A 17101-nucleotide genomic window follows, 5' to 3' on the forward strand; every position below is an offset into this window, starting at 1 on the left:
GAAATGCCATGGCAAAACCAAAAGGAGGAAAAATTATGACTAATTGATATTAAAAACCTCAGCACTGGTTCATTTCTGATAGAGTTTACCCCAAGTTAACTTCAAACAACAGGCACTGTAGTTGACGAGATAAGGCAACTCTGACAAAAGCCAACATACAATCTTCAGTGAAAAAACACTGACTGGTAAAAACCCTCTCAACATCTTCCCACCTAAACGCACGGGCACTATGTAGATGAGGTGGCCGAGTGGTTAATGCGATGGACTGCTAATCCATTGTGCTCTGCATGCATTAATCCATTCTCGTCGGATTAATCTGCTTCTTCTTTCGTGTTGAATGGTTTGGTTTTCATTTTTAACCCAAGCGGTTGACACTTCAAGCATGAAAGTTTACAATACTCCTGTGCTGCTATCAAACTTTGCAGAGTCAGATCTGTAAATCCACTGGTTTTAATTTGTAAAGCTTGTTGCCATCCTATATTCTGTAAAGAAAATTATATCCTCTAATTCCTTTTAAAGTGTTTCAACAGCAGAGAATTTTTTTTCTCAATTGCACTATATTAGGGCTGTGGGAAATTAATATTTGATGACAAACAAGAGTAAAAGTCCTCTTTTTGGGGTAAAAACCCACAAAATGAGATGAAGAATAGAAAGCACTGCTGACATTCAAAATCAAGATTTTCCTTTTACTAAATAGGCTCTTTGACCAACTAAGCCAAAGGACAAACAGGTGCGAAACATTAAAAAGCCTGCTTAGAGAGTTAAACAGCCCTAAACTGAGATAAAGAAGGAAAAGGACTGCTGGCATTCAAATTCAAGATTTTGCATTTACTAAATAGGCTCTTTGACCAACTAAGACAAAGGACAAACAGGTGTGATACATTAGAAAGCCTGCTTAGAGAGTTAAACAGCCCTAAACTGAGATAAAGAAGGAAGAGGACTGCTGGCATTCAAATTCAAGATTTTCTGTTTACTAAACAGGCTCTTTGACCAACTAAGACAAAGGACAAACAGGTGTGATACATTAGAAAGCCTGCTTAGAGAGTTAAGAAGCCCCAAACTGACATAAAGAAAGAATAGCACTGCTGGCATTCAAATTCAAGATTTTCTGTTTACTAAACAGGCTCTTTGACCAACTAAGCCAAAGGACATAAAGGTGAGATACATTGTATAAACGGATTAGAGATGCATAGAAAGGAGGAATTTCAAAACTAAATCAACTGGTTTTACATTGTCATGCTTGAAGCCATCTTTCTTCCTTTATATCTCTTAGATAGAAGAGATTTTTAATCTAACAATTGCACTATCAGTCGCAAGTGAAACACCTATTTTTAAGATAGGAAGCTTCTTTGTGAGGAGATGAAAAGAAGGCACTGCTGAGATTTGAACTCAGGATCTCCTGTTTACTAGACAGGCGCTTTAACCAACTAAGCCACAGCACCAGAAGATTGCATGCATTTGAAATCCAAGGAAGATTGAAGCACCAATCGAACATTCAACTGATTAGTGCAGCAAAACAATATTGAGCTTGAGTTCCATTCCACGTAGAGCAGAAACATGGAATAAGATTTCAATCTCAGTCATAACACTTAAGAAGCCAAGTAAATTTTGAAGAGCATTCATTTAAAAGACTGACAAATTTACAGAAGCTGTATCGAGGACAAAGGCTTTGAAGTTTTTCAATTGAATGACCCATCTTTTAGCACAGCTGAAATTTGGGACTTGTTTTGCTTCCAAGTTATGACACAGAATAGACAGATTGAAGAAATGCCATGGCAAAACCAAAAGGAGGAAAAATTATGACTAATTGATATTAAAAACCTCAGCACTGGTTCATTTCTGATAGAGTTTACCCCAAGTTAACTTCAAACAACAGGCACTGTAGTTGACGAGATAAGGCAACTCTGACAAAAGCCAACATACAATCTTCAGTGAAAAAACACTGACTGGTAAAAACCCTCTCAACATCTTCCCACCTAAACGCACGGGCACTATGTAGATGAGGTGGCCGAGTGGTTAATGCGATGGACTGCTAATCCATTGTGCTCTGCATGCATTAATCCATTCTCGTCGGAATAATCTGCTTCTTCTTTCGTGTTGAATGGTTTGGTTTTCATTTTTAACCCAAGCGGTTGACACTTCAAGCATGAAAGTTTACAATACTCCTGTGCTGCTATCAATCTTTGCAGAGTCAGATCTGTAAATCCACTGGTTTTAATTTGTAAAGCTTGTTGCCATCCTATATTCTGTAAAGAAAATTATATCCTCTAATTCCTTTTAAAGTGTTTCAACAGCAGAGAATTTTTTTTCTCAATTGCACTATATTAGGGCTGTGGGAAATTAATATTTGATGACAAACAAGAGTAAAAGTCCTCTTTTTGGGGTAAAAACCCACAAAATGAGATGACGAATAGAAAGCACTGCTGACATTCAAAATCAAGATTTTCCTTTTACTAAATAGGCTCTTTGACCAACTAAGCCAAAGGACAAACAGGTGCGAAACATTAAAAAGCCTGCTTAGAGAGTTAAACAGCCCTAAACTGAGATAAAGAAGGAAAAGGACTGCTGGCATTCAAATTCAAGATTTTGCATTTACTAAATAGGCTCTTTGACCAACTAAGACAAAGGACAAACAGGTGTGATACATTAGAAAGCCTGCTTAGAGAGTTAAACAGCCCTAAACTGAGATAAAGAAGGAAGAGGACTGCTGGCATTCAAATTCAAGATTTTCTGTTTACTAAACAGGCTCTTTGACCAACTAAGACAAAGGACAAACAGGTGTGATACATTAGAAAGCCTGCTTAGAGAGTTAAGAAGCCCCAAACTGACATAAAGAAAGAATAGCACTGCTGGCATTCAAATTCAAGATTTTCTGTTTACTAAACAGGCTCTTTGACCAACTAAGCCAAAGGACATAAAGGTGAGATACATTGGATAAACGGATTAGAGATGCATAGAAAGGAGGCATTTCAAAACTAAATCAACTGGTTTTACATTGTCATGCTTGAAGCCATCTTTCTTCCTTTATATCTCTTAGATAGAATAGATTTTTAATCTCACAATTGCACTATCAGTCGCAAGTGAAACACCTATTTTTAAGATAGGAAGCTTCTTTGTGAGGAGATGAAAACAAGGCACTGCTGAGATTCGAACTCAGGATCTCATGTTTACTAGACAGGTGCTTTAACCAACTAAGCAACAGCACCAGAAAATAGCATGCATTTGAAATCCAAGCAAGATTGAAGCACCAATCGAACATTCAACTGGTTAGCGCAGCAAAACAATATTGAGTTTGAGTTCCATTCCACGTAGAGCGGAAACATGGAATAAGATTTCAATCTCAGTCATAACATTTAAGAAGCCAAGTAAATTTTGAAGAGCATTCATTTAAAAGACTGACAAATTTACAGAAGCTGTATCGAGGACAAAGGCTTTGAAGTTTTGCAATTGAATGAGCCATCTTTTAGCACAGCTGAAATTTGGGACTTGTTTTGCTTCCAAGTTATGACACAGAATAGACAGATTGAAGAAATGCCATGGCAAAACCAAAAGGAGGAAAAAATATGACTAATTGATATTAAAAACCTCAGCACTGGTTCATTTCTGATAGAGTTTTCCCCAAGCTAACTTCAAACAACAGGCACTGTAGTTGACGAGATAAGTCAAATCTGACAAAAGCCAACATACAATCTTCAGTGAAAAAACACTGACTGGTAAAAACCCTCTCAACATCTTCCCACCTAAATGCACAGGCACTATGTAGACGAGGTGGCCGAGTGGTTAAGGTGATTGACTGCTAATCCATTGTGCTCTGCATGCATGCATCCTCGTTGGATTACTCTGCTTCTTCTTTCGTGCTGAATGGTTTGGTTTTCATTTTTAACCCAAGCGGTTGACACTTCAAGCATGAAAATTTACAATACTCCTGTGCTGCTATCTAACTTTGCAGAGTCAGATCTATAAATCCACTGGTTTTAATTTGTAAAGCTTGTTGCCATCCTATATTCTGTAAAGAAAATTATATCCTCTAATTCCTTTTAAAGTGTTTCAACAGCAGAGAATTTTTTTTCTCAATTGCACTATATTAGGGCTGTGGGAAATTAATATTTGATGACAAACAAGAGTAAAATTCCTCTTTTTGTGGTAAAAACCCACAAAATGAGATGAAGAATAGAAAGCACTGCTGACATTCAAAATCAAGATTTTCCTTTTACTAAATAGGCTCTTTGACCAACTAAGCCAAAGGACAAACAGGTGCGAAACATTAAAAAGCCTGCTTAGAGAGTTAAACAGCCCTAAACTGAGATAAAGAAGGAAAAGGACTGCTGGCATTCAAATTCAAGATTTTCCATTTACTAAATAGGCTCTTTGACCAACTAAGACAAAGGACAAACAGGTGTGATACATTAGAAAGCCTGCTTAGAGAGTTAAACAGCCCTAAACTGAGATAAAGAAGGAAGAGGACTGCTAGCATTCAAATTCAAGATTTTCTGTTTACTAAACAGGCTCTTTGACCAACTAAGACAAAGGACAAACAGATGTGATACATTAGAAAGCATGCTTAGAGAGTTAAGAAGCCCCAAACTGACATAAAGAAAGAATAGCACTGCTGGCAATCAAATTCAAGATTTTCTGTTTACTAAACAGGCTCTTTGACCAACTAAGCCAAAGGACATAAAGGTGAGATACATTGGATAAACGGATTAGAGATGCATAGAAAGGAGGCATTTCAAAACAAAATCAACTGGTTTTACATTGTCATGCTTGAAGCCATCTTTCTTCCTTTATATCTCTTAGATAGAAGAGATTTTTAATCTAACAATTGCACTATCAGTCGCAAGTGAAACACCTATTTTTAAGATAGGAAGCTTCTTTGTGAGGAGATGAAAAGAAGGCACTGCTGAGATTCGAACTCAGGATCTCCTGTTTACTAGACAGGCACTTTAACCAACTAAACCACAGCACCAGAAGATGGCATGCATTTGAAATCCAAGGAAGATTGAAGCACCAATCGAACATTCAACTGATTAGTGCAGCAAAACAATATTGAGCTTGAGTTCCATTCCACGTAGAGCAGAAACATGGAATAAGATTTCAATCTCAGTCATAACACTTAAGAAGCCAAGTAAATTTTGAAGAGCATTCATTTAAAAGACTGACAAATTTACAGAAGCTGTATCGAGGACAAAGGCTTTGAAGTTTTTCAATTGAATGACCCATCTTTTAGCACAGCTGAAATTTGGGACTTGTTTTGCTTCCAAGTTATGACACAGAATAGACAGATTGAAGAAATGCCATGGCAAAACCAAAAGGAGGAAAAATTATGACTAATTGATATTAAAAACCTCAGCACTGGTTCATTTCTGATAGAGTTTACCCCAAGCTAACTTCAAACAACAGGCACTGTAGTTGACGAGATAAGGCAACTCTGACAAAAGCCAACATACAATCTTCAGTGAAAAAACACTGACTGGTAAAAACCCTCTCAACATCTTCCCACCTAAACGCACGGGCGCTATGTAGATGAGGTGGCCGAGTGGTTAATGCGTTGGACTGCTAATCCATTGTGCTCTGCATGCATTAATCCATTCTCGTCGGATTAATCTGCTTCTTCTTTCGTGTTGAATGGTTTGGTTTTCATTTTTAACCCAAGCGGTTGACACTTCAAGCATGAAAGTTTACAATACTCCTGTGCTGCTATCAAACTTTGCAGAGTCAGATCTGTAAATCCACTGGTTTTAATTTGTAAAGCTTGTTGCCATCCTATATTCTGTAAAGAAAATTATATCCTCTAATTCCTTTTAAAGTGTTTCAACAGCAGAGAATTTTTTTTCTCAATTGCACTATATTAGGGCTGTGGGAAATTAATATTTGATGACAAACAAGAGTAAAAGTCCTCTTTTTGGGGTAAAAACCCACAAAATGAGATGAAGAATAGAAAGCACTGCTGACATTCAAAATCAAGATTTTCCTTTTACTAAATAGGCTCTTTGACCAACTAAGCCAAAGGACAAACAGGTGCGAAACATTAAAAAGCCTGCTTAGAGAGTTAAACAGCCCTAAACTGAGATAAAGAAGGAAAAGGACTGCTGGCATTCAAATTCAAGATTTTGCATTTACTAAATAGGCTCTTTGACCAACTAAGACAAAGGACAAACAGGTGTGATACATTAGAAAGCCTGCTTAGAGAGTTAAACAGCCCTAAACTGAGATAAAGAAGGAAGAGGACTGCTGGCATTCAAATTCAAGATTTTCTGTTTACTAAACAGGCTCTTTGACCAACTAAGACAAAGGACAAACAGGTGTGATACATTAGAAAGCCTGCTTAGAGAGTTAAGAAGCCCCAAACTGACATAAAGAAAGAATAGCACTGCTGGCATTCAAATTCAAGATTTTCTGTTTACTAAACAGGCTCTTTGACCAACTAAGCCAAAGGACATAAAGGTGAGATACATTGGATAAACGGATTAGAGATGCATAGAAAGGAGGCATTTCAAAACTAAATCAACTGGTTTTACATTGTCATGCTTGAAGCCATCTTTCTTCCTTTATATCTCTTAGATAGAATAGATTTTTAATCTCACAATTGCACTATCAGTCGCAAGTGAAACACCTATTTTTAAGATAGGAAGCTTCTTTGTGAGGAGATGAAAACAAGGCACTGCTGAGATTCGAACTCAGGATCTCATGTTTACTAGACAGGTGCTTTAACCAACTAAGCAACAGCACCAGAAAATAGCATGCATTTGAAATCCAAGGAAGATTGAAGCACCAATCGAACATTCAACTGATTAGTGCAGCAAAACAATATTGAGCTTGAGTTCCATTCCACGTAGAGCAGAAACATGGAATAAGATTTCAATCTCAGTCATAACACTTAAGAAGCCAAGTAAATTTTGAAGAGCATTCATTTAAAAGACTGACAAATTTACAGAAGCTGTATCGAGGACAAAGGCTTTGAAGTTTTTCAATTGAATGACCCATCTTTTAGCACAGCTGAAATTTGGGACTTGTTTTGCTTCCAAGTTATGACACAGAATAGACAGATTGAAGAAATGCCATGGCAAAACCAAAAGGAGGAAAAATTATGACTAATTGATATTAAAAACCTCAGCACTGGTTCATTTCTGATAGAGTTTACCCCAAGTTAACTTCAAACAACAGGCACTGTAGTTGACGAGATAAGGCAACTCTGACAAAAGCCAACATACAATCTTCAGTGAAAAAACACTGACTGGTAAAAACCCTCTCAACATCTTCCCACCTAAACGCACGGGCACTATGTAGATGAGGTGGCCGAGTGGTTAATGCGATGGACTGCTAATCCATTGTGCTCTGCATGCATTAATCCATTCTCGTCGGAATAATCTGCTTCTTCTTTCGTGTTGAATGGTTTGGTTTTCATTTTTAACCCAAGCGGTTGACACTTCAAGCATGAAAGTTTACAATACTCCTGTGCTGCTATCAAACTTTGCAGAGTCAGATCTGTAAATCCACTGGTTTTAATTTGTAAAGCTTGTTGCCATCCTATATTCTGTAAAGAAAATTATATCCTCTAATTCCTTTTAAAGTGTTTCAACAGCAGAGAATTTTTTTTCTCAATTGCACTATATTAGGGCTGTGGGAAATTAATATTTGATGACAAACAAGAGTAAAAGTCCTCTTTTTGGGGTAAAAACCCACAAAATGAGATGACGAATAGAAAGCACTGCTGACATTCAAAATCAAGATTTTCCTTTTACTAAATAGGCTCTTTGACCAACTAAGCCAAAGGACAAACAGGTGCGAAACATTAAAAAGCCTGCTTAGAGAGTTAAACAGCCCTAAACTGAGATAAAGAAGGAAAAGGACTGCTGGCATTCAAATTCAAGATTTTGCATTTACTAAATAGGCTCTTTGACCAACTAAGACAAAGGACAAACAGGTGTGATACATTAGAAAGCCTGCTTAGAGAGTTAAACAGCCCTAAACTGAGATAAAGAAGGAAGAGGACTGCTGGCATTCAAATTCAAGATTTTCTGTTTACTAAACAGGCTCTTTGACCAACTAAGACAAAGGACAAACAGGTGTGATACATTAGAAAGCCTGCTTAGAGAGTTAAGAAGCCCCAAACTGACATAAAGAAAGAATAGCACTGCTGGCATTCAAATTCAAGATTTTCTGTTTACTAAACAGGCTCTTTGACCAACTAAGCCAAAGGACATAAAGGTGAGATACATTGGATAAACGGATTAGAGATGCATAGAAAGGAGGCATTTCAAAACTAAATCAACTGGTTTTACATTGTCATGCTTGAAGCCATCTTTCTTCCTTTATATCTCTTAGATAGAATAGATTTTTAATCTCACAATTGCACTATCAGTCGCAAGTGAAACACCTATTTTTAAGATAGGAAGCTTCTTTGTGAGGAGATGAAAACAAGGCACTGCTGAGATTCGAACTCAGGATCTCATGTTTACTAGACAGGTGCTTTAACCAACTAAGCAACAGCACCAGAAAATAGCATGCATTTGAAATCCAAGCAAGATTGAAGCACCAATCGAACATTCAACTGGTTAGCGCAGCAAAACAATATTGAGTTTGAGTTCCATTCCACGTAGAGCGGAAACATGGAATAAGATTTCAATCTCAGTCATAACATTTAAGAAGCCAAGTAAATTTTGAAGAGCATTCATTTAAAAGACTGACAAATTTACAGAAGCTGTATCGAGGACAAAGGCTTTGAAGTTTTGCAATTGAATGAGCCATCTTTTAGCACAGCTGAAATTTGGGACTTGTTTTGCTTCCAAGTTATGACACAGAATAGACAGATTGAAGAAATGCCATGGCAAAACCAAAAGGAGGAAAAAATATGACTAATTGATATTAAAAACCTCAGCACTGGTTCATTTCTGATAGAGTTTTCCCCAAGCTAACTTCAAACAACAGGCACTGTAGTTGACGAGATAAGTCAAATCTGACAAAAGCCAACATACAATCTTCAGTGAAAAAACACTGACTGGTAAAAACCCTCTCAACATCTTCCCACCTAAATGCACAGGCACTATGTAGACGAGGTGGCCGAGTGGTTAAGGTGATTGACTGCTAATCCATTGTGCTCTGCATGCATGCATCCTCGTTGGATTACTCTGCTTCTTCTTTCGTGCTGAATGGTTTGGTTTTCATTTTTAACCCAAGCGGTTGACACTTCAAGCATGAAAATTTACAATACTCCTGTGCTGCTATCTAACTTTGCAGAGTCAGATCTATAAATCCACTGGTTTTAATTTGTAAAGCTTGTTGCCATCCTATATTCTGTAAAGAAAATTATATCCTCTAATTCCTTTTAAAGTGTTTCAACAGCAGAGAATTTTTTTTCTCAATTGCACTATATTAGGGCTGTGGGAAATTAATATTTGATGACAAACAAGAGTAAAATTCCTCTTTTTGTGGTAAAAACCCACAAAATGAGATGAAGAATAGAAAGCACTGCTGACATTCAAAATCAAGATTTTCCTTTTACTAAATAGGCTCTTTGACCAACTAAGCCAAAGGACAAACAGGTGCGAAACATTAAAAAGCCTGCTTAGAGAGTTAAACAGCCCTAAACTGAGATAAAGAAGGAAAAGGACTGCTGGCATTCAAATTCAAGATTTTCCATTTACTAAATAGGCTCTTTGACCAACTAAGACAAAGGACAAACAGGTGTGATACATTAGAAAGCCTGCTTAGAGAGTTAAACAGCCCTAAACTGAGATAAAGAAGGAAGAGGACTGCTAGCATTCAAATTCAAGATTTTCTGTTTACTAAACAGGCTCTTTGACCAACTAAGACAAAGGACAAACAGATGTGATACATTAGAAAGCATGCTTAGAGAGTTAAGAAGCCCCAAACTGACATAAAGAAAGAATAGCACTGCTGGCAATCAAATTCAAGATTTTCTGTTTACTAAACAGGCTCTTTGACCAACTAAGCCAAAGGACATAAAGGTGAGATACATTGGATAAACGGATTAGAGATGCATAGAAAGGAGGCATTTCAAAACAAAATCAACTGGTTTTACATTGTCATGCTTGAAGCCATCTTTCTTCCTTTATATCTCTTAGATAGAAGAGATTTTTAATCTAACAATTGCACTATCAGTCGCAAGTGAAACACCTATTTTTAAGATAGGAAGCTTCTTTGTGAGGAGATGAAAAGAAGGCACTGCTGAGATTCGAACTCAGGATCTCCTGTTTACTAGACAGGCGCTTTAACCAACTAAACCACAGCACCAGAAGATGGCATGCATTTGAAATCCAAGGAAGATTGAAGCACCAATCGAACATTCAACTGATTAGTGCAGCAAAACAATATTGAGCTTGAGTTCCATTCCACGTAGAGCAGAAACATGGAATAAGATTTCAATCTCAGTCATAACACTTAAGAAGCCAAGTAAATTTTGAAGAGCATTCATTTAAAAGACTGACAAATTTACAGAAGCTGTATCGAGGACAAAGGCTTTGAAGTTTTTCAATTGAATGACCCATCTTTTAGCACAGCTGAAATTTGGGACTTGTTTTGCTTCCAAGTTATGACACAGAATAGACAGATTGAAGAAATGCCATGGCAAAACCAAAAGGAGGAAAAATTATGACTAATTGATATTAAAAACCTCAGCACTGGTTCATTTCTGATAGAGTTTACCCCAAGCTAACTTCAAACAACAGGCACTGTAGTTGACGAGATAAGGCAACTCTGACAAAAGCCAACATACAATCTTCAGTGAAAAAACACTGACTGGTAAAAACCCTCTCAACATCTTCCCACCTAAACGCACGGGCGCTATGTAGATGAGGTGGCCGAGTGGTTAATGCGTTGGACTGCTAATCCATTGTGCTCTGCATGCATTAATCCATTCTCGTCGGATTAATCTGCTTCTTCTTTCGTGTTGAATGGTTTGGTTTTCATTTTTAACCCAAGCGGTTGACACTTCAAGCATGAAAGTTTACAATACTCCTGTGCTGCTATCAAACTTTGCAGAGTCAGATCTGTAAATCCACTGGTTTTAATTTGTAAAGCTTGTTGCCATCCTATATTCTGTAAAGAAAATTATATCCTCTAATTCCTTTTAAAGTGTTTCAACAGCAGAGAATTTTTTTTCTCAATTGCACTATATTAGGGCTGTGGGAAATTAATATTTGATGACAAACAAGAGTAAAAGTCCTCTTTTTGGGGTAAAAACCCACAAAATGAGATGAAGAATAGAAAGCACTGCTGACATTCAAAATCAAGATTTTCCTTTTACTAAATAGGCTCTTTGACCAACTAAGCCAAAGGACAAACAGGTGCGAAACATTAAAAAGCCTGCTTAGAGAGTTAAACAGCCCTAAACTGAGATAAAGAAGGAAAAGGACTGCTGGCATTCAAATTCAAGATTTTGCATTTACTAAATAGGCTCTTTGACCAACTAAGACAAAGGACAAACAGGTGTGATACATTAGAAAGCCTGCTTAGAGAGTTAAACAGCCCTAAACTGAGATAAAGAAGGAAGAGGACTGCTGGCATTCAAATTCAAGATTTTCTGTTTACTAAACAGGCTCTTTGACCAACTAAGACAAAGGACAAACAGGTGTGATACATTAGAAAGCCTGCTTAGAGAGTTAAGAAGCCCCAAACTGACATAAAGAAAGAATAGCACTGCTGGCATTCAAATTCAAGATTTTCTGTTTACTAAACAGGCTCTTTGACCAACTAAGCCAAAGGACATAAAGGTGAGATACATTGGATAAACGGATTAGAGATGCATAGAAAGGAGGCATTTCAAAAATAAATCAACTGGTTTTACATTGTCATGCTTGAAGCCATCTTTCTTCCTTTATATCTCTTAGATAGAATAGATTTTTAATCTCACAATTGCACTATCAGTCGCAAGTGAAACACCTATTTTTAAGATAGGAAGCTTCTTTGTGAGGAGATGAAAACAAGGCACTGCTGAGATTCGAACTCAGGATCTCATGTTTACTAGACAGGTGCTTTAACCAACTAAGCCACAGCACCAGAAGATGGCATGCATTTGAAATCCAAGGAAGATTGAAGCACCAATCGAACATTCAACTGATTAGTGCAGCAAAACAATATTGAGCTTGAGTTCCATTCCACGTAGAGCAGAAACATGGAATAAGATTTCAATCTCAGTCATAACACTTAAGAAGCCAAGTAAATTTTGAAGAGCATTCATTTAAAAGACTGACAAATTTACAGAAGCTGTATCGAGGACAAAGGCTTTGAAGTTTTTCAATTGAATGACCCATCTTTTAGCACAGCTGAAATTTGGGACTTGTTTTGCTTCCAAGTTATGACACAGAATAGACAGATTGAAGAAATGCCATGGCAAAACCAAAAGGAGGAAAAATTATGACTAATTGATATTAAAAACCTCAGCACTGGTTCATTTCTGATAGAGTTTACCCCAAGCTAACTTCAAACAACAGGCACTGTAGTTGACGAGATAAGGCAACTCTGACAAAAGCCAACATACAATCTTCAGTGAAAAAACACTGACTGGTAAAAACCCTCTCAACATCTTCCCACCTAAATGCACAGGCACTATGTAGACGAGGTGGCCGAGTGGTTAAGGTGATGGACTGCTAATCCATTGTGATCTGCATGCATGCATCCTCGTCGGATTACTCTGCTTCTTCTTTCGTGCTGAATGGTTTGGTTTTCATTTTTAACCCAAGCGGTTGACACTTCAAGCATGAAAGTTTACAATACTCCTGTGCTGCTATCAAACTTTGCAGAGTCAGATCTGTAAATCCACTGGTTTTAATTTGTAAAGCTTGTTGCCATTCTATATTCTGTAAAGAAAATTATATCCTCTAATTCCTTTTAAAGTGTTTCAACAGCAGAGAATTTTTTTTCTCAATTGCACTATATTAGGGCTGTGGGAAATTAATATTTGATGACAAGCAAGAGTAAAAGTCCTCTTTTTGGGGTAAAAACCCACAAAATGAGATGAAGAATAGAAAGCACTGCTGACATTCAAAATCAAGATTTTCCTTTTACTAAATAGGCTCTTTGACCAACTAAGCCAAAGGACAAACAGGTGAAAAACATTAAAAAGCCTGCTTAGAGAGTTAAACAGCCCTAAACTGAGATAAAGAAGGAAAAGGACTGCTGGCATTCAAATTCAAGATTTTCCATTTACTAAATAGGCTCTTTGACAAACTAAGACAAAGGACAAACAGGTGTGATACATTAGAAAGCCTGCTTAGAGAGTTAAACAGCCCTAAACTGAGATAAAGAAGGAAGAGGACTGCTGGCATTCAAATTCAAGATTTTCTGTTTACTAAACAGGCTCTTTGACCAACTATGACAAAGGACAAACAGGTGTGATACATTAGAAAGCATGCTTAGAGAGTTAAGAAGCCCCAAACTGACATAAAGAAAGAATAGCACTGCTGGCATTCAAATTCAAGATTTTCTGTTTACTAAACAGGCTCTTTGACCAACTAAGCCAAAGGACATAAAGGTGAGATACATTGTATAAACAGATTAGAGATGCATAGAAAGGAGGCATTTCAAAACTAAATCAACTGGTTTTACATTGTCATGCTTGAAGCCATCTTTCTTCATTTATATCTCGTAGATAGAAGAGATTTTTAATCTCATAATTCCACTATCAGTCGCAAGTGAAACACCTATTTTTAAGATAGGAAGCTTCTTTGTGAGGAGATGAAAACAAGGCACTGCTGAGATTCGAACTCAGGATCTCCTGTTTACTAGACAGGCGCTTTAACCAACTAAGCCACAGCCAAAAAACACTGACTGGTAAAAACCCTCTCAACATCTTCCCACCTAAACGCACAGGTGCTATGTAGACGAGGTGGCCGAGTGGTTAAGGCGAAGGACTGCTAATCCATTGTGCTCTGCATGCATGGGTTCGAATCCCATCCTCGTCGGATTAATCTGCTTCTTCTTTCGTGTTGAATGGTTTGGTTTTCATTTTTAACCCAAGCGGTGGACACTTCAAGCATGAAAGTTTACAATACTCCTGTGCTGCTATCAAATTTTGCAGAGTCAGATCTGTAAATCCACTGGTTTTAATTTGTAAAGCTTGATGCCATCCTATATTCTGTAAAGAAAATTATATCCTCTAATTCCTTTTAAAGTGTTTCAACAGCAGAGAATTTTTTTTCTCAATTGCATTATATTAGGGCTATGGGAAATTAATATTTGATGACAAGCAAGAGTAAAAGTCCTCTTTTTGGGGTAAAAACCCACAAAATGAGATGAAGAATAGAAAGCACTGCTGACATTCAAAATCAAGATTTTCCTTTTACTAAATAGGCTCTTTGACCAACTAAGCCAAAGGATAAACAGGTGAAAAACATTAAAAAGCCTGCTTAGAGAGTTAAACAGCCCTAAACTGAGATAAAGAAGGAAGAGGACTGCTGGCATTCAAATTCAAGATTTTCTGTTTACTAAACAGGCTCTTTGACCAACTAAGACAAAGGACAAACAGGTTTGATACATTAGAAAGCCTGCTTAGAGAGTTAAGAAGCCCCAAACTGACATAAAGAAAGAATAGCACTGCTGGCATTCAAATTCAAGATTTTCTGTTTACTAAACAGGCTCTTTGACCAACTATGGCAAAGGACAAACAGGTGTGATACATTAGAAAGCCTGCTTAGAGAGTTAAGAAGCCCCAAACTGACATAAAGAAAGAATAGCACTGCTGGCATTCAAATTCAAGATTTTCTGTTTACTAAACAGGCTCTTTGACCAACTAAGCCAAAGGACATAAAGGTGAGATACATTGTATAAACGGATTAGAGATGCATAGAAAGGAGGCATTTCAAAACTAAATCAACTGGTTTTACATTGACATGCTTGAAGCCATCTTTCTTCCTTTATATCTCTTAGATAGAAGAGATTTTTAATCTCACAATTGCACTATCAGTCGCAAGTGAAACACCTATTTTTAAGATAGGAAGCTTCTTTGTGAGGAGATGAAAACAAGGCACTGCTGAGATTCGAACTCAGGATCTCCTGTTTACTAGACAGGCGCTTTAACCAACTAAGCCACAGCACCAGAAGTTGGCATGCATTTGAAATCCAAGGAAGATTGAAGCACCAATCGAACATTCAACTGGTTAGTGCAGCAAAACAATATTGAGATTGAGTTCCATTCCAAGTAGAGCAGAAACATGGAATAAGATTTCAATCTCAGTCATAACACTTAAGAAGCCAAGTAAATTTTGAAGAGCATTCATTTAAAAGACTGACAAATTTACAGAAGCTGTATCGAGGACAAAGGCTTTGAAGTTTTGCAATTGAATGAGCCATCTTTTAGCACAGCTGAAATTTGGGACTTGTTTTGCTTCCAAGTTATGACACAGAATAGACAGATTGAAGAAATGCCATGGCAAAACCAAAAGGAGGAAAAATTATGACTAATTGATATTAAAAACCTCAGCACTGGTTCATTTCTGATAGAGTTTTCCCCAAGATAACTTCAAACAACAGGCACTGTAGTTGACGAGATAAGGCAACTCTGACAAAAGCCAACATACAATCTTCAGTGAAAAAACACTGACTGGTAAAAACCCTCTCAACATCTTCCCACCTAAAGGCACGGGTTCTGTGTAGACGAGGTGGTCGAGTGGTAAAGGAGTTGTACTGCTAATCCATTGTGCTCTGCATGCATGGGTTCGAATCCCATCCTCGTCGGATTAATCTGCTTCTTCTATCATGTGGAATGGTTTGGTTTTCATTTTTAACCCAAGCGGTGGACACTTCAAGCATGAAAGTTTACAATACTCCTGTGCTGCTATCAAACTTTGCAGAGTCAGATCTGTAAATCCACTGGTTTTCATTTGTAAAGCTTGATGCCATCCTATATTCTGTAAAGAAAATTATATCCTCTAATTCTTTTTAAAGTGTTTCAACAGCAGAGAATTTTTTTTCTCAATTGCATTATATTAGGGCTATGGGAAATTAATATTTGATGACAAGCAAGAGTAAAAGTCCTCTTTTTGGGGTAAAAACCCACAAAATGAGATGAAGAATAGAAAGCACTGCTGACATTCAAAATCAAGATTTTCCTTTTACTAAATAGGCTCTTTGACCAACTAAGCCAAAGGACAAACAGGTGAAAAACATTAAAAAGCCTGCTTAGAGAGTTAAACAGCCCTAAACTGAGATAAAGAAGGAAAAGGACTGCTGGCATTCAAATTCAAGATTTTCCATTTACTAAATAGGCTCTTTGAGAAACTAAGACAAAGGACAAACAGGTGTGATACATTAGAAAGCCTGCTTAGAGAGTTAAACAGCCCTAAACTGAGATAAAGAAGGAAGAGGACTGCTGGCATTCAAATTCAAGATTTTCTGTTTACTAAACAGGCTCTTTGACCAACTATGACAAAGGACAAACAGGTGTGATACATTAGAAAGCATGCTTAGAGAGTTAAGAAGCCCCAAACTGACATAAAGAAAGAATAGCACTGCTGGCATTCAAATTCAAGATTTTCTGTTTACTAAACAGGCTCTTTGACCAACTAAGCCAAAGGACATAAAGGTGAGATACATTGTATAAACGGATTAGAGATGCATAGAAAGGAGGCATTTCAAAACTAAATCAACTGGTTTTACATTGTCATGCTTGAAGCCATCTTTCTTCCTTTATATCTCTTAGATAGAAGAGATTTTTAATCTAACAATTGCACTATCAGTCGCAAGTGAAACACCTATTTTTAAGATAGGAAGCTTCTTTGTGAGGAGATGAAAACAAGGCACTGCTGAGATTCGAACTCAGGATCTCCTGTTTACTAGACAGGCGCTTTAACCAACTAAGCCACAGCCAAAAAACACTGACTGGTAAAAACCCTCTCAACATCTTCCCACCTAAACGCACAGGTGCTATGTAGATGAGGTGGCTGAGTGGTTAAGGCGAAGGACTGCTAATCCATTGTGCTCTGCATGCATGGGTTCGAATCCCATCCTCGTCGGATTAATCTGCTTCTTCTTTCGTGTTGAATGGTTTGGTTTTCATTTTTAACCCAAGCGGTGGACACTTCAAGCATGAAAGTTTACAATACTCCTGTGCTGCTATCAAACTTTGCAGAGTCAGATCTGTAAA

At 37.4% G+C, this 17101-nt stretch overlaps 1 non-coding gene across 1 annotated transcript; it reads right to left on the reverse strand.

The window, feature by feature from the left end:
- Positions 1-14981: 14981 nt before the first annotated feature.
- Positions 14982-15055, reverse strand: TRNAT-AGU (transfer RNA threonine (anticodon AGU)). Its single transcript has one exon. It is a non-coding gene; the product is annotated as a tRNA-Thr (tRNA).
- Between the last annotated feature and the right edge of the window lie 2046 nt (positions 15056-17101).

Source organism: Dendrobates tinctorius, unplaced genomic scaffold (genome assembly GCF_039654945.1).
Source record: "Dendrobates tinctorius isolate UK_male_01 unplaced genomic scaffold, ASM3965494v1 ptg000254l, whole genome shotgun sequence".
Taxonomy (NCBI): Eukaryota; Metazoa; Chordata; class Amphibia; order Anura; family Dendrobatidae; genus Dendrobates; species Dendrobates tinctorius.